The 22,500-nt window shown below is 37.4% G+C and overlaps 2 protein-coding genes across 4 annotated transcripts in view; one reads left to right on the top strand and one right to left on the bottom strand.

Annotated features, from left to right (window-relative positions):
- The window catches only part of LOC136832534 (calponin homology domain-containing protein DDB_G0272472-like), a 272,974-nt gene that overhangs the window by 89,350 nt on the left and 161,124 nt on the right, over window positions 1–22,500 (bottom strand). The window lies entirely within an intron of this gene.
- Window positions 1–22,500, top strand: part of LOC136832541 (paired mesoderm homeobox protein 2B-like) — a 182,056-nt gene that overhangs the window by 10,152 nt on the left and 149,404 nt on the right. The gene's annotated exons all lie outside the window — the stretch shown is intronic.

The raw sequence follows: 22,500 nt of genomic DNA on the forward strand, positions 1-22,500 counted from the left end.
AAAACTGATTAGGCCAAATTGTATTCATTACCAGATGATGGGACAAGCCAGCGCTGGAATATCAGGGCTTAAATACACACACATACACACACACACATGTACACACACATACATACACGCACACACACATCGACGCTTTTTCTCTCCTCATGATTATTCAGAGCATTTGAAATATCCGTTTGTTTGTTTGTTTGTTTGTCAGTCTGCTTAATTATTAGTTGTTATTTTTTATTTGTTTAAGTAAGGATTCGTAAGGGTTTTTAACAGCTTCATAAACTGTCACATTAGAAAGTTACCTTGTCATTATTATTATTATTATTATTATTATTATTATTATTGGTACTGTTGCAATTCAATTTATATGGTCCTTCATCGTCATAAGCTTCCGACGTTGATAATCATACTTTTTCCTTTACATTTATCTATTTTCATTATACAATCACAAAATGTTTTCCCGCATTCACACGCCTTCGTAAACAACGCTACGGTCCTCATTCACTACAACAATAAATCAATATGAAAATTAATAAATATCTCGTCTTGTGGACACCTTTCTCTTGTAATCATAAAATCTATACATTTTAAAAAGGCAAAACCAAGACACTTTACATTACAATAGAATAAATTTAGGACTTTACACAGTATGGGCAGAGACCTAGTAAGTATTAAAGCCTATATTGCAAAGCTTCTTGACATATCAGCCGAAGCCTAATTAGTTATTTCTCTGAATTACCACTATTCCTACAAGAGACAAAGTTTTACACAATTATGATCTGCCGAAAACCAGCCTTAACCTACAAAAGGCTTGTCAAGAAAAGGCTGAATAAACATGCTATCTGATGTGCCTATCTATTTAGCCCCGGGGCAAATTAGGTAAAATAAAAAAAATGAAAGTAACTGGCTCGCCACTGAATGAAGGAAGATTATATGAGTATGGGAAAACGGAAGCAGGGAGGGGATACCAAAAATGGACTGGCACCTCTGTTAGTTTCTGAAGACCACCAGACACAAAGATAGATAATAACTACAGGAGATGAGTTGTATTTTATGCATATAGTCTTTTAAATACCTCAAGAGGTGTATACTAATGAGAAAGTATTTAATATAAGATGCGCTAAGACGGATAGAATTCCTTAACACTTAATGATAATAAATTGATAATGTCTGGTAATTAATAAAATGAAAAAATACATAAAAATAACTTTATATAAAAAATAACTGTTAAACACAACGACTTTCTACATAATTAAAACCAAAATAAATGCCAAACTAATAACATCGATGATATATTAATGATATAAAAGATCACATAAATATCCATTAAAAAAACCTATCGAAAAAAATAAAAAACCCTGCTCATAATATTAATGACATAAAAGATCACATAAATGTCCATTAAAAAACCTATCGAAAAAAAGAAAAAAAAACCTGCTCATAATATTAATGATATAAAAGATCACATAAATATCCATTAAAAAAACCTGCTCATAATATTAATGACATAAAAGATCACATAAATATCCATTAAAAAGCCTATCGAAAAAAAAGAAAAAAAAAACCTGCTCATAATATTAATGACATAAAAGATCACATAAATATCCCAAAAAAACCTATCAAAAAAAAAAGGAAAAAACCTGCTCATAATATTGATGACATAAAAGATCACATAAATATCCATTAAAAAACCTATCGAAAAAAAAAAACTGCTCATAATATTGATGACATAAAAGATCACATAAATATCCATTAAAAAAAAACTACCAAAAAAAAAGAGAGAAAAAAAAAAAAACTGCTCGAAAAAGAAATCGGAGACTGGAGCCGATGCCGAGAGAGCAAACAGAGGCGAAGGAGCCAAGGAACACGTACAAAACCCGTCGACATCACTGCCGACGAGACCGTAACAATGTCAACAAGATATTTGCGAAAGAGCCTTTTATACGCCCCAAGGAGCGGCGGCGAGCAGTAGAGGCGAGCAGAAAGGACAAGGCGTTGCAGAGAGAGAGAGAGAGAGAGAGAGAGAGAGAGAGAGAGAGAGAGAGAGAGAGAGAGGAGTTTTATATACCTAAGACTAACACGTAGCCGTTGTGCATATAAAGTTTCGCTTTTTGTTTCTTTTTTTTCTTTATTGAAGTTGGTAGCTCGCAAGCCTGGCAGTTGCCGCGACATGCTCTGCGCTGGTGGCGAGGTCTTGGTGAGGTCTCTATGAGGTCTCGAAGAAGTCTCGGTGAGGCCTCGGTGAGCTCTCGAAGAGGTCTCGGTGAGGTCTCGGTGAGGCCTCGAACAAGTCTCGGTGAGGTCTCGAAGAGGTCTCCGGTGAGGTCTCGAAGAGGTCTCGGTGAGGTCTCTGTGAGGTCTCGAGCTTATAATCATGAGACCTCGATGAAATTTGAGAGGATCTCATAGCTTCTCACTGTCCTTCCTCACTGAGGGGCATCGAGTGACGGCAAAGTCTCATCGAATGCAATATCCTCGATGCGTATCGTAATTGTAGCATATACCAGAGGAAAAGTATTTTTTTATATTATAATGGCCTATCCTTAACTTTAACAGAACATGTAATTTGTCTTACCATTTGTTAGTTTAAGTTTTCCAACATTAAATAAGCTAATATTCATGTTTAACGCATTATAATATATATGAAGGCGATTAAGCACTAGTAGGAATGTCTGTAAGCCAAAGGAACTGATTTGGAGAATTTGTCTGTTATGAAAATAAATCTTACTTCTTGGGAATATTTGTGGATATGAAAAATGAAAAGGGGTAATCTACTGTTGGACGGAGATTACCTCTTCTTCGTCGAAACAATAAATGGGAGACGGGTCATCAATAATAAGAAGAGGAAATGGGCCCTCCTGTTTTACATTAAACATGAACACTTTGCATACGTCCTAAATGGCACAGCCATCACACATGATATCGTAGAGATTGCCACAGCAGAAAACAATGAAATGGTTTTGATGCTGACTAGTTTAACTAATCCCAAATACAACATCCTAAGAACTCAGGCCTGGAAAACGGAACTAAAGAATTCGTCACATCATACAATGGAACCTGAGAGCAAAGACTAACTGAAGTCAGTCTCATATGAAAAGTATTACGAGAGATCAACGTTACTATAGCGCCAGAAAAATAATAAGGTATATACGCACTTATACATACTGTAGTTTATTTTTGTGTTTGTTTACCTGTGTGTAGCTAAGTAGTATTTCAGACACAAGACGAATAATAAAACTTCTAAGCAGAACTAAAACAGAAATCGTAAAACAATAAACAAGACACGGACCTGTGCCATTTCAGTAAAAAAAAAAAAAAAAAAAAAAAGAATTGCACCTAAAGCGTATATCGTCCGTTCCCGTCACTTCTTTAATTCTCGTTCGACGGTGCTCGGACCAGCGGCCCCCCCCTCCGCCCCCCACCAAAAAAATAATAATAAAGAAGAAGAAGCGGTAGCAGCGGCTTGTCCCTGACGCCAAATTACATTGCGATTGCGAGGATCCCGGTGTTTCCGTTGCTTTCATTCGAGAGAGAGAGAGAGAGAGAGAGAGAGAGAGAGAGAGAGAGAGAGAGAGAGAGGACGACCGACAAGAAAATGTAATAATTCGGTTTGATGTTTTTAATACCGGGATCAAAGCCGAAACCGACACGACAAGGTGCCACTTGGTTCACCCACCCCCCAACCCCCCTGCCGCTGATGGGGAAGTAGAGGAATGAGAGGTACCGTGAAGAATGGCTAGCGGTTTCACTCACGGATGGAGAGTGACTGGCGATTTTCACTCACGGGTGAAGAACGACTGGCGGTTTTCACTCACGGATGAAGAGCGACTAGCGATTTCACTCACGGATGAAGAATGACCAGTGATTTCACTCACGGATGAAGAATGACCAGTGATTTCACTCACGAATGAAGAGTATTGTCACTCACGAATGAAGGGTGACTGGTGATTTCACTCACGGATGAAGAATGACGAGTGATTCCACTCACGAATGAAGGGTATTTTCACTCACGAACGAAGAGTGACTGGTGATTTCACTCACGGATGAAGAGTATTTTCACTCACGAACGAAGAGTGACTGGTGATTTCACTCACGGATGAAGAATGACCAGTGATTTCACTCACGAATGAAGAGTATTTTCACTCACGAATGAAGAGTGGTGATTTCACTCACGGATAAAGAAAAGACTGGTGATTTCACTCACGAATTAAAGAAAAATAATTCCATGAACATCTGTTAATTTCCTTACTATTCTGAATTCCCAGCTTCATTTAAAATCGACTATCACGAATGTATACACCGAGTTATTCATATTTACTCCTCGTCTTCAGTCAGAATGGAAAGTTTTCTACTTTTTTTGGCTCTTTTAAATAAATGCCTCAACCGACAGTAAAGAATTCGGTAATTATTATCACCGTCGCTCTATTACAAGACCCTCATTAACAACTATTTAAACTGTAGTAACCAAATTCTCTTCTCTCTCTCTCTCTCTCTCTCTCTCTCTCTCTCTCTCTCTCTCTCTCTCTCTCTATCTCTATATATATATATATATATATATATATATATATATATATATATATATATATATATATATATATATATATATATATATATATACACACATATACATACATTACATAAATCCACCTCACATAACTTGCCCCTCCGTCAAGCTGAATCAGCAGCACAGCAGCAGCACAGCACAGCACAGCATCACAGCAGCAGCAGCTGCAGGATGCAACAGCGCGGCGCGAGAGACTCAGCACCTCTAAAAGGGAAGATCAAAGCGAGCTTAAGGGAGTATTAGCCGTCCTTCGAACGCATGCAATATATTCATTCTTTTATTAGCACAATCAACTTTACAGATTTGGTCGTAATCCGCCTTATAATACCCGAGCGCTGGCAAAAAAGAAATTATTCGTGTCGTCTGCGTTTTTTTTTTTTGTTGGTGTTTTTGTTGTTCTTGTTCTCGTCGTGTGGGAGGGGGCGGGCTTTTCCGCCAAAGGCCTTAATATCGCGGATTTTTTTTTGGGGGCGACTGCAATCTGGAAGATTACGCTTTCATCACAGAAAAGTAGACCGAAAGACTGAGATGAAATGATGAATTAAAAAAAAAAAAAAAAACATGGGCGTGAAATCATGTGTTCCCTGATTGACGACCTTTTAATAATACTATTTCCATTTTTTTTTCTATTTTTTTGGGGCGGTCAAACGACCCTTTAATTCAACTTCATTTCCGAGTTTTTTTTTTTTTTTTATAAAAACGACCCTTAAATTAAAATTCATGTTCACGTTTTTTATTTATTTTTTTTATATAACAGAATCCTTCCAGTAACACAAACACAAATCCACCATACTTCATTTATAATCGCGACCCCCCGACCCCCCCAAAAAAAAAACCGACAAAAAAAAAAAAAAAAAATACAGCGCGATTACAGCGATGATCATACCTGTACTACAGCAATTTCAGGCGGAAATCCAAGCGATATGCAATTTAATCTGGTGAAATTATCGGGCAATTAAGAGTTAGATTAACTTGCTGAAGCCGCATTAACCCTGAGGCTTAAAGCACATATCTTCACATCTTAGGCCATCGGGGTGACGCTGCCTACGCGACAAAAAAAAAGTGTGTTTGTGATACTGATATTTTTTTTAATAATATGAAAATACATGAAAAGAAAGTGTGTAACACTTAGTTAACTATTCATGGGTTGTTTATGGCCGTTTATGAAATAACAAAATAGCAGATTATTCAAGAAGAGTAAAATAAAATTAATATCAATAACAGATATAATGACGTGACTGATGGCAATCATTTTGGAGAAAATTGGTTACAGGGACTAAATAACTATAATAATTCAACCCCTGCAAAAAAAAGTGTATTTGATACTGATATTTTTTTTAATAATATGAAAATAAATGAAAAGAAAGTATGTAACCCTTAGTTAACTTATTCAGGGGCTGTTTAATGTTTACGAAATAACAAAATTGCAGAATGCTCAAGAAGAGTAAAATAAATAGAATCTTAATAACAGATATAATGACGTGATTGATGGCGATCATATTGGAGAAAAACAGTCATATGGACTAAATAACTATAATAATTCAACCGCTGCAAAAAAAAAAAAAAAAAAACTCACAAAAGATAGCAAAAATAAGATGATGTGGTATTCAAATAAAGCGAATGAAATATGGTCACTATCCCAAACATTACACTTTTGAGTCTAACGCTTCCAGAGACGGCATTCAAAAAGGTCTTGCAAACTTGCATCATCAAACATCTGACGTCATCATCAGTCTCCCTCTTGTCGCGGCTTTTCCCCCCCCCTCTTAGCTGTCCAACTTCTTTAACTTTATCCGGGTTCACAGTTATTAAATCTTGAAGAGCATTGTCCTCGGGCGAGTCTGGGAGACTCTGGTATTGTGAGTCTTAGGTCTCGTTAAACAAATAATACTAAAAATGAGGCTAGCGAAATTTGCTTATGGGAAATACAAAATTCAGTAGGGAGACTTTACTGAAAGGGATCTAGAAGAATTTCCTTGGTTTTCTGAATAATTTTCATGGGCGAATTTACTAATTATGTAGAGTTGCGAGACGAAATATCTGCGGAAACACGAACCAATAACTCAAAAGAACATCTGTATACTTACAGAGGCCAGAGTATAAACCATTATGAAAATAGATATATATTCTATGGTGAACACTCTAGGTTGGGTATATCCGCCCATACAAAAAAACATCACCGCCAGTAAAGTGGTAATGGACTTCACTTTTTGCCTGAATGTCCCCTAATTAAACCCCCATATAACGCAAGGGTAACTGCAAAATAAACAGATAGCTGCAGTATATGCAAGGCACTTAGAAGGAAAGGATGATGGCCCTACGATGCCGTACAAGGTTTATATATAAAGGATCATCCAAAGTTGACTACTGAGAGCAGGAATGTAGAAGTGACTTGTGTCCCTGACGCCTCTTAATCTTACGAAACCAGCTCGGTGGTGACAACAAATTTTATTTTTATTTTTTAAATATTAAAAGACGTACGGTAAAAGGTACCTTTGTCATTATGTTTTTCTCCTTCTGTTTGGGGGGCCTAGAGAAGAGAGAGAGAGAGAGAGAGAGAGAGAGAGAGAGAGAGAGAGAGAGAGAGAGAAACAATCTCTCAAGTGTTCATATAGCTGGAGTGTGGTGCTTATTATACAACGTGTGAACATGTTGTTTGTTTTTGGGTAACTCTCTCTCTCTCTCTCTCTCTCTCTCTCTCTCTCTCTCTCTCTCTCTCTCTCTCTCTCTCTCTCTCCCCTTGTCGCAAAGAAAGCCCTGTTGCTCTCCAGCAGTTCTGTTGTAAACTTTCCCTGATAAGAACTTTACAAGTAGGACTCCCCGAGACAAAGCTTTACCAAAAATTCCTTTCAGATTTTTTTTATTTGCTGATTTAAGTTTTCTGTAAATCTGAGTCAAAAACAAATAAATAAACCTCATGATTTAATGGAATCTGATAATAAAATGAAGAAACAAAATTACAAATTGCACAATAAATAACAACTTTAAGATACAAAATACAAAATTTACCAAAACTGCATAAAAACACATTTGCCACTTTTATAAAATCAAGAATATAAAAAAGCATAAAAATACATTTGCCACTTTTATAAAGTCAAGAATATAAAAAAGCATAAGCATTATACATTTACCACTTTGATAAAATCAAGAATATAAGAAAAATTTAAATAATAATCAGTATGCAAAGAGGCACCGCATAACAGCCTCAGCATCTGATTTTCTGACTGGACTGGTGGGACAATTTTCACCCAATATCTTTTATCACCTCGCCACCAAATGCACCTCCCTCACAACTCCTCGAACTGGGGAAAATAATTCAGCTAGATCTGATCAACCAAGATCCGATGAATCTGTGAAGAATATGAAACTTTATGCTTGTTTTGGTTTTTATGAAAAAAACGTTTATAAAAGAATTATTGCTATTACATCTTCTATTCCTATTGCCTCCAATGCTGGTAATAATAATAATAATAATAATAATAATAATAATAATAATAATAATAATAATAATAATGATGATGATGATGATGATTATTATTATTATTACTTTTCCTATTATTATTATTATTATTATTATTATTATTATTATTATTATTTTACAATTACTTATTATCTAAACTATCAGTTTGTTTTGCTATATTTCTTCAATACCTAGTCCTAGGCTTGATCTTATCAAGAGGCAAATGTATAATAATAATAATAATAATAATAATAATAATAATAATAATAATAATAATAATAATAATAATAATAACAATAATAATAATAATAATAATAATAATAATAATAATAATAATAATAATAATAATAATAATAATGACAAAAAGGTAGTACGGTATCAATAACACGTTATTACAGATTTCACATATGATTCTCTTCCTAATTCTGGAGACTATTATCCCAAAAATTAAAATACGTGAGACCACAATTTCTTTCAAGAATGAATAATTAAAAAAATCGACAGATTACAGAATTCTCTCCCTGACTTTACTTTCCCTTATACTGCATTCTTTCATGGGCGATCTGTCCTTTCCTTCGATATTTCTTACGCCCTTCTTTTTTCACTCAACTTTAATTATCTATACCTATACATTTTTTTTGGCTTATCTATGAAGAATTTTGATTATCGGACCATGGGATACTATAAAAAAATCGTCCAGAATTTTAGTAAACTAATATTACTAATAATAATATCAATAATATTTTAAATGTAGGGAGTCAAAATAATAATAATATCGATAATTTTTTAAATGCATGGAGCCAAACGTAGCAATAATATATCAGTAATATTTTAAATGCAGGGAGCCAAACATGATAATAATATCAGTAATATGTTAAATGCATGGAGCCAAACGTAACAATAATATCAATAATATTTTAAATGCAGGGAGCCAAACGTAATAACAATATCAATAATTTTTAACTGCAGGGAGACAAACGTAACAATAATATCAGTAATATTTTAAATGCAGGGAGCCAAACATCATAAGAATATCAACAATACTTTAAATGCACGGCTCCAAACGTAAGAATAATATCGGTAATATTTTAAATTCAGGGAGCCAAAGATAACAATAATATCAATAATACTTTAAATGCATGGAGCCAAACGAAATAATATCAGTAATATTTTAAAAATACCGGGAGCCAAACATGATGATAATACCAGTAATTTTTAAATGCATGGACACTAAAGTAATAATAATATCAGTAATACTTTAAATTCAGGGAGGCAAACAAGATAATAATATCAATAATATTCTAAGTTCAGGGAGCCCAAAAAGGACGTAGAGATATAATGAAAAAAAGTCGAGTTAAATGTGTAAACTAAATTAACTTCTGAAACTGAATACATGAGAGAGAGAGAGAGAGAGAGAGAGAGAGAGAGAGAGAGAGAGAGAGAGAGAGAGAGAGAGAGAGAGAGAGAGATTAAATTATCGGCAAACTTACGAAAAAGTTAAAAACGAAAATCTTTGAAACTGAATATATGTGTGCGAGCTTACAGAGGAGAGAGAGAGAAAGAGAGAGAGAAATTAAATTTTCAGCATACTTACATAAAGATTAAAAACGAAAATCTTTGGCATTCAATATATATCATACATGTTACATAAACGCAATAACAAGCACACAAATATGTATAAACATATATATATATATATATATATATATATATATGTATATATTTATGCATATACATAAATACAGTACACACACACACACACACACATATATATATATATATATATATATATATATATATGTATATATATATACATATATACACATACATATATACTTACAACTATATGGAGAGAGTGAAAGAGAAGGGAGAGAGAGAGAGAGCGACAACTGAAATCTCTCCCTGGCACAAAATAGTGAGAGTTCGAACGTGTTCTCCGACACGGAGTAAGAGACTGTACGATAAATCAGCGAACAAAACCCTAAAATGCTGGTAAAAAGCTATAAATCATCCCGGAAGGGAATACTGTGTGCGAAGGGGGGGGGAGGAGGAGGAGGACTTCACTAGTGGGGAAGACCTAGAGAGAGAGAGAGAGAGAGAGAGAGAGAGAGAGAGAGAGAGAGAGAGAGAGAGAGAGAGAGAGAGAGAGAAGGAAATAAGTTTTTAAGTGGAAATGCATAGAAAAATGAATGTACAATGAATAGATAAATAGACTGATAGATAGACAGATATATAGATATGAGAGAGAGAGAGAGAGAGAGAGAGAGAGAGAGAGAGAGAGAGAGAGAGAGAGGAAACACTTAGATAGACGAAGAACAAATCACGTGCAACTTTACAATTAAGACTCGAGAAACAAAATATGAAAGAAAACCACAAATGCAAAACGATGAAAAGGAAAAAAAAAGCAAACAAAAAACAAAAAAGCAGAGGGAAGGTCAAGATGCAGATAAAAAAACGACACAGGAAACAAAAGGGAAAACAGCCAAAGAGAAAAAGGGAGATAGAAGAATATCACGATAACCAGAGCATAAAAAGTAAGAAGTGAGAGAGAGAGAGAGAGAGAGAGAGAGAGAGAGAGAGAGAGAGAGAGAGAGAGAGAGAGAGAGAGACTGTAGACAATTAAGGGTTGAAATATGACAGTTACGGAAATAGGATAAAGAAACGGCAAGAAATCTACATATAGAAGTAGAACAAGACAAAATAAATAAGCCGAAGGAATACCGATTGGCTGCGACATGGAGGAACGAAGTCACTAAAAGTATAAATATGTAGTAACACAGAAAGAAACTACAATTAGTAAATGGAGATAACAATACCAAGAGAAATGAAAGATAACTTGCAGCAAAAGAACAGATACAAAACAAAAGGCATGGATACGAACAGGAAAATGGGGGAAAGGAACAACAGAGAATAATAACTCAAGAGACGATATAAAAGGAAGTTAGAGGAATGTACGAGAAGAAAGCAAGAGTGAAAATAAAATAGGACGAGGAAAATGGAACAAGAACAATAAACACAATAACGAGGAGGAAGGCGAATTTAGGTAATAAGAAACTGCATAAAAATTTAGGCAAAATGTAAAAAATAAAATACGAAATCATGAAAACCTACAAAACCAAAATATGCAAGAGCCAAGATATGATGAACCAAGAAACAGAATAAATAACAATAAAGAACAGAAGAGGAGAGAGAAAAAAAAAACAAATGACAAGGGCAAGTAAGTAACTCGATGTGAATAAAGCACCATGAATCATAGGCACAGCAGGGGGGAGAGAGAGAGAGAGAGAGAGAGAGAGAGAGAGAGAGAGAGTAGAATGTTAAGCTGAACTACGCAACACTTTTGAGTTTAATGGAACAAATGTAGGAAATGACCAAACCGAAAAGAATAATAGAGAGAGAGAGAGAGAGAGAGAGAGAGAGAGAGAGAGAGAGAGAGAGAGAGAGAGAGAGAGAGAGAAACGACGTACGGCGAAGGCTACAGCCCTGACGACCAGCCAGTCTCATAATTGAGTTAGCATCGACTACCACCGACCACCAGCACAAACACACATTGATTACTACAAATATTGTGCACAGGGAGCGAAGGGAGAGGGGGAGGGGGAAAAGGAGAGAGAGAGAGAGAGAGAGAGAGAGAGAGAGAGAGAGAGAGAGAGAGAGAGAGAGAGAGCTGCAGAAATGGTCTACGATATACTAAAGATCGCGCCGAATAAAGTGAATAACAATGGTGAGAGAGAGAGAGAGAGAGAGAGAGAGAGAGAGAGAGAGAGAGAGAGAGAGAGCTGTAGAAATGGTCTACGATATACTGAAGATCACGCCGAATAAGCCGAATAACACTGGTGTGAGAGAGAGAGAGAGAGAGAGAGAGAGAGAGAGAGAGAGAGAGAGAGAGAGAGAGAGAGAGAGAGAGGAGTTAGGGAATGGTATGTGAGCAAGGATTCACTGAACGAAATTTACGGTTTTCTTCCAACCCAATTTTACTTAATCGAAAACAAGCAAAGAGACTTTAAATCCTATTTACGAGCCTTCGTGAAAAGCGACTCGGGGTCTCTGAATGGATAAACAAAGGGTAGGTCCATTGTTTGCCTACGGAACTCTCCATCTTCCTCTGTTTTCTGAATGAGTGAAAATGTGTCCGAATCTAGACCATCAGAACCTTATTGTGTTAATTACAAAAATTTTATGAAATTGAGGAAAGAGCGACGAAGGAAAATATGTACAAAAAAAAAAAAAATCAGTAAAATGCAAACGTAACTGGTATAATTATAGTACCCTCTCTCTCTCTCTTCTATGTATATCTATCTATCTATCTATCTATCTATCTATCTATCTATCTATCTATCTATCTATATATATATATATATATATATATATATATATATATATATATATATATATATATATATATATATATATATATATATATACATATATTTAGTATACAGTGTAACATACGCTGTTACTTACCATTACAAGCATTTACAGAATGAAAAATTAGATGTATGTACTGTGTACATACATAATTGTTCATGAACCTCGAGTATATACGAGCGCATTATGTACTTTACTACTCTACCAAACTCCTCATTCTCTGTCACTGTACGGAATGACTTAACCGATCTAGCTCAAGTTTCCGAAAAACCTCATATCTACCAGCAGCATTGCATATTTTTACATATACACTTTTTACATCGTGTTATCTAAACGACCTAAGCAATACTTAAATAAACTTCAACTTTAATTTAAGACACCTTTTCTTTAACTATTTAGGCACGAGAGTCCTTACTTTCACTGCTGACAATATTCTTCAGTCATCATTTAACATAAGTTGAAATTTATCCTCCATATTTCTGCATCAGTCACTCGTCCCCTTCTACAGTGAATGTAGAAATTACTCTTAACTCAACACCAACGTAAATTTCACATTAATTCTGACATACCACAGAAATCAATCAAAACTAATAAACACACATTCACCCCGAAGAGATTCTCCCCTAACAAACGCAACCACTCATTCCTCAAAAACATCCCCATCTTCAATTACCACGAATCTCTCACACTCGAAAGCAATTTCTACGGAACAAATTCCACCGTTCAGCCTCCCGGATGTTCAGTACAAGCGACGCTTAGCCTGGAACGTCTTCAGTCTCAGCTCCGAGCTCAGATTCCCAAAACTTGAAAATTGTTCCTAATCACTTGACCACGAAGCACATCTGAACAGTCCTCCACGGCTGTTACTCTCGAAAATGGCCACGATTCCAGGCCATTACTCGATTCTTTATTTTCTACTCCAAAAGTAAAGGGGTTTGGAATTGCAATGTTCCTAATATAAGACTTGAATCAGAGGCTTCCTTTGTATCGAGACTAAGCATGGTCTTCCGTTAGATCGTGGGTTTTCGGAAATTGAGAATTCTCTCTTCTTAACTTATGTATTTTTCAAATCATCTTTATTATTATTATTATTATTATTATTATTATTATTATTATTATTATTATTATTATTATTATTATTATTATTAATCGTAGCGTACCAATATAAACCAAATGGGCATTGAGTCGATCAGTCAGTTATTACTCTTGTGAAGACAGAAGAATTGTCAGTTAATACCTTTGTGAAGACAGAAGAATTGTAAGTTAATACCTTTGTGAAGACAGAAGAATTATCAGTTAATACCTTTGTGAAGACAGAAGCATTGTCAGTTAATACCTTTGTGACGACAGAAGAATTATCAGTTAATACCTTTGTGAAGACAGAAGAATTATCAGTTAATACCTTTGTGAAGACAGAAGAATTGTAAGTTAATACCTTTGTGAAGACAGAAGAATTGTAAGTTAATACCTCTGTGAAGACAGAAGAATTGTAAATTAATACCTTTGTGAAGACAGAAGAATTATCAGTTAATACCTTTGTGAAGACAGAAGAATTATCAGTTAATACCTTTGTGAAGACAGAAGAATTATCAGTTAATACCTTTGTGAAGACAGAAGAATTATCAGTTAATACCTTTTGTGAAGACAGAAGAATTATCAGTTAATACCTTTGTGAAGATAGAAGAATTATCAGTTAACACCTTTGTGAAGACAGAAGAATTATCAGTTAATATCAGTTAATTTTGTGAAGATAGAAGAATTATCAGTTAATATCTTTGTGAAGACAGAAGAATTATCAGTTAATACCTTTGTGAAGACAGAAGAATTATCAGTTAATACCTTTGTGAAGACAGAAGAATTATCAGTTAATACCTTTGTGAAGACAGAAGAATTATCAGTTAATACCTTTGTGAAAACAGAAGAATTATCAGTTAATACCTTTGTGAAGATAGAAGAATTATCAGTTAATACCTTTGTGAAGATAGAAGAATTATCAGTTAATACCTTTGTGAAGACAGAAGAATTATCAGTTAATACCTTTGTGAAGACAGAAGAATTATCAGTTAATACCTTTGTGAAGACAGAAGAATTATCAGTTAATACCTTTGTGAAGACAGAAGAATTATCAGTTAATACCTTTGTGAAGACAGAAGAATTATCAGTTAATACCCTTGTGAAGACAGAAGAATTATCAGTTAATACCTTTGTGAAGACAGAAGAATTATCAGTTAATACCTTTGTGAAAACAGAAGAATTATCAGTTAATACCTTGTGAAGACAGAAGAATTATCAGTTAATACCTTTGTGAAGACAGAAGAATTATCAGTTAATACCTTTGTGAAGACAGAAGAATTATCAGTTAATACCTTTGTGAAGACAGAAGAATTATCAGTTAATACCTTTGTGAAGACAGAAGAATTATCAGTTAATACCTTTGTGAAGACAGAAGAATTATCAGTTAATACCTTTGTGAAGACAGAAGAATTATCAGTTAATACCTTTGTGAAAACAGAAGAATTATCAGTTAATACCTTTGTGAAGACAGAAGAATTATCAGTTAATACCTTTGTGAAGACAGAAGAATTATCAGTTAATACCTTTGTGAAGACAGAAGAATTATCAGTTAATACCCTTGTGAAGACAGAAGAATTGTCAAGACGATTAAAAGATTACAATCGAGCGAACAGAAACCACAATCACATTAATTAATCACTGCTTAAAATTCACTCATTTGATGAGCAATTAACTTTCTAAATAAATGAGAACCGGGACAAGACTCGAAAATAAACGAATTCTATTTCTGAGGTTTGGAATTCTCTCCCCCCCTACGTTTTCCCAATCCTCGTTTCTACTTCGTCTGAGCTAGATAAGTGTAATAGGTTGTCCGTTCCATCGGCCTCCGCATTAATAAAAGAATTTCAGAAAGTTTGTTTTTGTTGACGAAGTCATTCACTTCACAGGATCGGGATGAAATTCAATTTGTCATCTTTTCAAAATTCAAATAAGTGGTGTTGTTATTAGAGAGAGAGAGAGAGAGAGAGAGAGAGAGAGAGAGAGAGAGAGAGAGAGAGAGAGAGAGACTGTTTACAGAAAATACCAAATATCAAAAAGTTTGACGCTAAATTGTATGAGAGAGAGAGAGAGAGAGAGAGAGAGAGAGAGAGAGAGAGAGAGAGACTGTTTACAGAACATACCAAATATCATAAAGTTCAACGCTAAATTACCTAAGAGAGAGAGAGAGAGAGAGAGAGAGAGAGAGAGAGAGAGAGAGAGAGAGAGAGAGAGAGAGAGACTGTTTACAGAACACATCACCTGAGAGAGAGAGAGAGAGAGAGAGAGAGAGAGAGAGAGAGAGAGAGAGAGAGAGAGAGATTGTTTACAGAACATACCAAATACCATAAAGTTCAACGCTAAATTACCTGAGAGAGAGAGAGAGAGAGAGAGAGAGAGAGAGAGAGAGAGAGAGAGAGAGAGAGAGAGAGAGAGAGAGACTGTTTACAGAACACACCAAATACCATAAGGTTCAACGCTAAATTACCTGAGAGAGAGAGACTGTTTACAGAACACACCAAATACCATAAAGTTCAACTCTAAATTACCTGAGAGAGAGAGAGAGAGAGAGAGAGAGAGAGGAGAGGGGGTGGGCATGCTTTCCCAACAACAAGAAAATTAAGGCCCTTTTCTTCGGACCTAAATAATGTTCAGCAATTCACCATCAATGGAAAAAGGGAACCAGGGCTTCCCTGCACCATTTCACTTTCTTTTCCCTGTTACATTCCGCCTTTTTTTTCCCCCTTTTTCCGTTTTTTCCCTTTTTTCCCGAAAAGATTTGTCCGAAAAGAAGCGGAGAAAAAAATTCTCGGGTGTCTATTTTTGTCGTTCTTCGAAATAAAAGGACATGACCAAAGCTCTTCTCAATTAGAAGTGGGCCTAACTCGCGCTTACACTCTGGGAGGAAAAAAAATACGAAAAAAAAAACATTCCAGCAAGGGAAGAAACATGTTAATTTTTTTTGCGACAACAACAGCTAAAAACAAAAACAAATGCCAGCAAGGAAAGAAACATGTAATTTTTTTTTGCGACAACAACAATAATAATAGCTGTCTAGGGAAAAAAAAAACATTCTAGCAAGGAAAGAAACTTTTTTTTGCGACAACAACAACAGTAATTGTAGTATAGGAACATTAAAAAAAACCACGCCAGCAAGGAAAGAAACATGTTATTTTTTTGTGCGACAACAACAATAATAATAGCTGTCTAGGAACACACACAAAAAAAACATTCTAGCAAGGAAAGAAACTTTTTTTTTTGCGACAACAACAACAGTAATTGTAGTATAGGAACATTAAAAAAAACCACGCCAGCAAGGAAAGGAACATGTTAATTTTTTTTTGCGACAACAACAATAATAATAGCTGTCTAGGAACACACAAAAAAAACATTCTAGCAAGGAGAGAAACGTTAATTTTTTTGCGACAAAAACAACAGTAATAGTAGTAGTACAGGAACACACACAAAAAAAAAAAACATGCCAACTAGGAAAGAAACATGTTTATTTTTTTTGCGACAACAACAATAATAGTAATATAGGAACGAAAAAAAATGTCAGCAAGGAAAGAAACATGTTTTATTTTGCAACAACAACACTAATAGTAATATAAGAAGGATAGTTTTCTTCGACACTGCAGTTTGGGAATTCGAATCAAAACGGCAATAAGCTTTCATACTTGAACTTACCGAGTATCACTATGAAATGGAATATAAAATCTAAGCCAAAGGCCAAACGATGGGACCTATAAGGCCATTCAACGCTGAAAGGGAAACTGTGAGAAAAATGATTTTAAAGGTGTAACAGGAGGAAAAACTTGCAGTTGCTATGATTCAATTCTTAGGAGAGGATGGAACGTAAGATGGAAGAAAGAGAATGAGAACGGAGGTACAGTAAAAGGAATGAAAGGGGTTGCAGCAAAGAACCTTAAGTAATACCTACAGTGCGCCGGGTGAGGTGCACTGACAGCACTAACCCCCTACGGAGAAATATAATTTTGGATTGTTTATAATAATTTTCAAAATGGTAAATTTGCTTACTTCAAAAAAGGGTTGTTTCTAGTGGCAAAATTTCGTCCATGATTTGTATATTTGTCCGAAAATAGCGACCCTGCCTCATATTATCTATAACTCGGTCATGTCTCCTCTGGGAGATGTTTTGGTAAACCTCCTCTGGACATTTTCACGAATTTTGAAGAAGCCTACGGAAACATTTCTCAATTTTGATGAATTCAATATTCCATTTTGCATTCTATCATCTTACTTTATTTTTTTTAGCCGTTGCTAGCGACCTTCAACAGTGGCTTTTATTTTTTCCACAATATTTTACATCTAGTCTCCTTCGGACATTTCTTTGTTCCCCAAATTTTACGCCAAGGCTCAAAAGCTTATTCTCAGTTTTATACCCAATCTTGCGTTATCCACTGATGCAAACCTGGATAGCAACTCTGTCGATAAATGATGAAACTTTTTTAGACCTTATAGTAAAAGAGTCAGTTTAAGAAAGTTTCTTGAGTACAGTATCATTCGACATTTTACATTTAGTTTCGATTCGTGTGTCGGATTATAAACACTGCTAGAATATAGGGGTATTTTCCACACACACACACACACACACACACACACACACACACACACACATATATATATATATATATATATATATATATATATATATATATATATATATATATATATATATATATATATGTGTGTGTGTGTGTGTGTGTATATATATATATATATATATATATATATATATATATATATATATATATATATATATGTGTGTGTGTGTGTGTGAGTGTGTGTGTGTGTGTGTGTGAACTATGACTCTAAGCTATTCCCTCTAACCCAGCACTTTCGCCTCAACATTTTACGTTAGTCGCGTCGAACACGCATGAAAATACGGACCCCTCAAATAAGGAGAATCGGCCCTCTCCCAAGTCATGTTTGCCGAGGGTTCAGAGTAAGAATCGCTTGCCTGGGAGGAGGAGGAGGAGGAGGAGGAGGAGGAGGAGGAGGAGGAGGAGGAGGAGGAGGAGGAGGAGGAGGAGGAAGAGAAGGAGGAGGAGGAGGAGGAGGAGGGACGGTCTCTCTCCCCCAATCCCTTTCCTTCTCACACTTAGTTGGTCCCGTCTAATCTCATCGGCACTCTCTCCTTGGCAGTCTGTATCGGGTCTCATTATTACCATATTCCTGTCCTTTTCTATTATCTTCGTCCCTGTCTGTTTGCCTCTCTGTTTCTTTTCTGTTTGTTTGTCTGTCTTTACGTCTCTCAAGGGCATATTGATTCTTTCTGGAGCTGTGAATTGTACCCGGGAAAAGATGCAAAAAGAAATAGAAAATTAAGTTTTCTCAGACCTTGAGATAAATAGTCGATTTCAGACATGGTGGAATATGTCTTAATTAATCCAATGGAAGACATAATATATTAATCAGAACAGCAGAATACATTTAAAGTGATTAACGAAGATATCAGGAAACTGATGTAATTGTTTGGTAAAACGGCGTTCCAGGATCTAAGGTCGACGAATGATGACCGGATTTTAAATTGCAAGTCTTGAAGCTACATAACACTTACTGTAGTTCATTCTAAGTGTCACTTAATAACACTAATAATAGCAAGGCTATTTAAAAAAAAAAACACATCTCGTTGCGCACTACATTACCAATGCAATCCAAGGGTTCATTCCTTTGGAAATTTATGTGAATAAACTCTAACAAATTTACGCATCTCAGCTTCCGGTACCCAAGAGAATTTCCAAAAATATACAATGCATTCTACAACAGGTTAAAATGTCCAGTGTCAATTTAACTTACACAGTAATTAACCACTCGTAATAAAAAAAAGTATCATATTTTGTAAAGTAATACACTTTATGAATCATACAATATTCTAAATTCAGTGATCCAATGAATGCGCGCTCACTTACTGACATTCATTGCACATTCATTTCCCTTCATTCCTAGGCTATGGAATTCTATCTCGCCTCCAGTTTTCCCAGTGCCTATAAACACTATACTTTGAAAAATCCATCTACAAGCTTCTATATCGTTAGAATTCCCTCTTTTTCACCAATCGTGGGCAGACAAGGGTCAGAGGTTGCCCAACCCGTAGGCCTACACTGAAAAAAAAAACAGAGAGACGTATATGAACACAAGACCCAATGCAATCTAAGCAATTGAAAGGTAATAGCTAATCGGCCCGCATGAAATAGTTTTGCTGCCGGGTCTGTCGATCTCTATCTGCCAGAATTTCCCCTCATCAATCACCCTGTCTGCAGCATCCATCCATCCGGGGTCTATCAATCTGCCTGTCTTTCCGTATGGACCAACCTATCAGTTTTCGCTGACGGAATCTATGCGAATGTCACAGCCTGTTTAACTCACGGCCTTCACGGCCCGCATTGTGAGGGCGAATACAACGACCGCTTTCTTTATCGTCCCGGCCTGCACTGTGAGGGCGAATACAACGGCCGCTTTCTTTATCTTCCCGGCCTGCATTGTGAGGGCGACTAAACCTGCCGCTTGCTTTATCTTCCCGGCCTGCATTGTGAGGGTGAATGCAACGGCCGCTTTCTTTATCTTCCCGGCCTGCATTGTGAGGGCGAATACGACGGCCGCTTTCTTGATCTTCCCGGCCTGCACTGTGAGGGCGAATGCAATGTCTGCTTTCTTTATCGTCCTGGCTTGCATTGTGAGGGGTGAATACGATGGCCGTTTTCTTTATCTTCCCGGCCTGCACTGTGAGGGCGAATACGACAGCCGCTTTCTTTATCTTTCCAGCCTGCATTGTGAGGGCGAATACGACGGCCACTTTCTTTATCTTCCCAGCCTGCATTGTGAGGGCGAATATGACGGCCGCTTTCTTTACCTTCCTGGCCTGCACTGTGAGGGTGAATACAATGGCCGCTTTCTTTATCTTCCCGGCCTGCATTGTGAGGGCGAATACGACGGCCACTTTCTTTATCTTCCCAGCCTGCATTGTGAGGGCGAATACGACAGCCGCTTTCTTTATCTTCCCGGCCTGCATTGTGAGGGCGAATATGACGGCTGCTTTCTTTACCTTCCTGGCCTGCACTGTGAGGGTGAATACAACGACCGCTTTCTTTATCTTCCCGGCCTGCATTGTGAGGGCGAATACGGCGGCCACTTTCTTTATCTTCCCGGCCTGCATTGTGAGGGCAAATATGACAGCCGCTTTCTTTATCTTCTCGGCCTGCATTGTGAGGGTGAATACGATGGCCGCTTTCTTTATCTTCCCAGCCTGCATTGTGAGGGCGAATACGATGCCCGCTTTCTTTATCTTCCCGGCCTGCATTGTGAGGGCGAATACGACTGCCGCTTTCTTTATCTTCCCGGCCTGCATTGTGAGGGCGAATATGACGGACGCTTTCTTTATCTTCCAGGCCTGCACTGTGAGGGCAAATGCTTTCTTTATCTTCCTGGCCTGCATTGAGAGGGCGAATACAACGACCGCTTTCTTTATCTTCCCGGCCTGCACTGTGAGGGCGAATACAATGGCCGCTTTCTTTATCTTCCCGGCCTGCATTGTGAGGGCGAATACAACGGCTGCTTTCTTTATCTTCCCTGCCTGCATTGTGAGGGCGAATGGCCGCTTTCTTCATCTTTCCGGCCTGCATTGTGAGGGCGAATACGATGACCGCTTTCTTTATCTTCCCGGCCTGCATTGTGAGGGCGAATATGACGGCCGCTTTCTTTACCTTCCTGGCCTGCACTGTGAGGGTGAATACAACAGCCGCTTTCTTTATCTTCCCGGCCTGCATTGTGAGGGCGAATAAGACAGCCGCTTTCTTTATCTTCCTGGCCTGCATTGTGAGGGCGAATGCGACGCCGCTTTCTTTATCTTCCCGGCCTGCATTGTGAGGGTGAATACGATGGCCGCTTTCTCTATCTTCCCGGCCTGCATTGTGAGGGCGAATACGACAGCCGCTTTCTTTATCTTCCTGGCCTGCACTGTGAGGGTGAATACGACGGCTGCTTTCTTTATCTTCCCGGCCTGCACTATGAGGGCGAATACGATGGCCGCTTTCTTTATCTTCCCGGCCTGCACTGTGAGGGTGAATACGACAGCCGCTTTCTTTATCTTCCCGGCCTGCATTGTGAGGGCGAATATGACGGCCACTTTCTTTATCTTCCCGGCCTGCACTGTGAGGGCGAATGCTTTCTTTATCTTCCTGGCCTGCATTGAGAGGGCTTAATACAACGACCGCTTTCTTTATCTTCCGGCCTGCACTGTGAGGGCGAATACAATGGCCGCTTTATCTTCCCGGCCTGCATTGTGAGGGCGAATATAACGGCTGCTTTCTTTATCTTCCGGCATGCACTGTGAGGGCGAATGGCTGCTTTCTTCATCTTTCCGGCCTGCATTGTGAAGGCGAATGGCTGCTTTCTTCATCTTCCCGGCCTGCTCCGTGCGGGCGAATACAACAGCCGCTTTCTTTATCTTCCCGGCTGCACTGTGAGGGTGAATACGACGGCTGCTTTTTTAATCTTCCCGGCCTGCACTGTGCGGGCAAATACAACGGTCGCTTTCTTTATCTTCCCGACCTGCACTGTGAGGGTGAATTCAACGGCCGCTTTCTTTATCTTCCTGACCTGCATTGTGAGGGTGAATACAACGGCTGCTTTCTTTATCTACCCGGCCTGCACTGTGAGGGCGAATACAACGGCCGATTTCTTTATCTTCCCGGCCTGCATTGTGAGGGTGAATATGACGGCCGCTTTCTTTATCTTCCCGGCCTGCACTGTACGGGTGAATACAACGGCCGCTTTCTTTATCTTCCCGGCCTACACTGTGAGGGCGAATACAACAGCTGCTTTCTTTATCTTCCCGGCCTACACTGTGCGGGCGAATACAACAGCCGCTTTCTTTATCTACCCGGCCTGCACTGTGAGGGCGAATACAACAGCCGCTTTCTTTACCTTCCCAGCCTGCATTTAAAAGCTTCGCGGTCCACAGCAATGATACTGATAGAGGAATTAGATGCTAAGAAAGTTTACTTGCATTTTTATTCATAACAATAATAATAATAATAATAAT

Source organism: Macrobrachium rosenbergii, chromosome 50, assembly GCF_040412425.1.
Source record: "Macrobrachium rosenbergii isolate ZJJX-2024 chromosome 50, ASM4041242v1, whole genome shotgun sequence".
NCBI lineage: Eukaryota > Metazoa > Arthropoda > Malacostraca > Decapoda > Palaemonidae > Macrobrachium > Macrobrachium rosenbergii.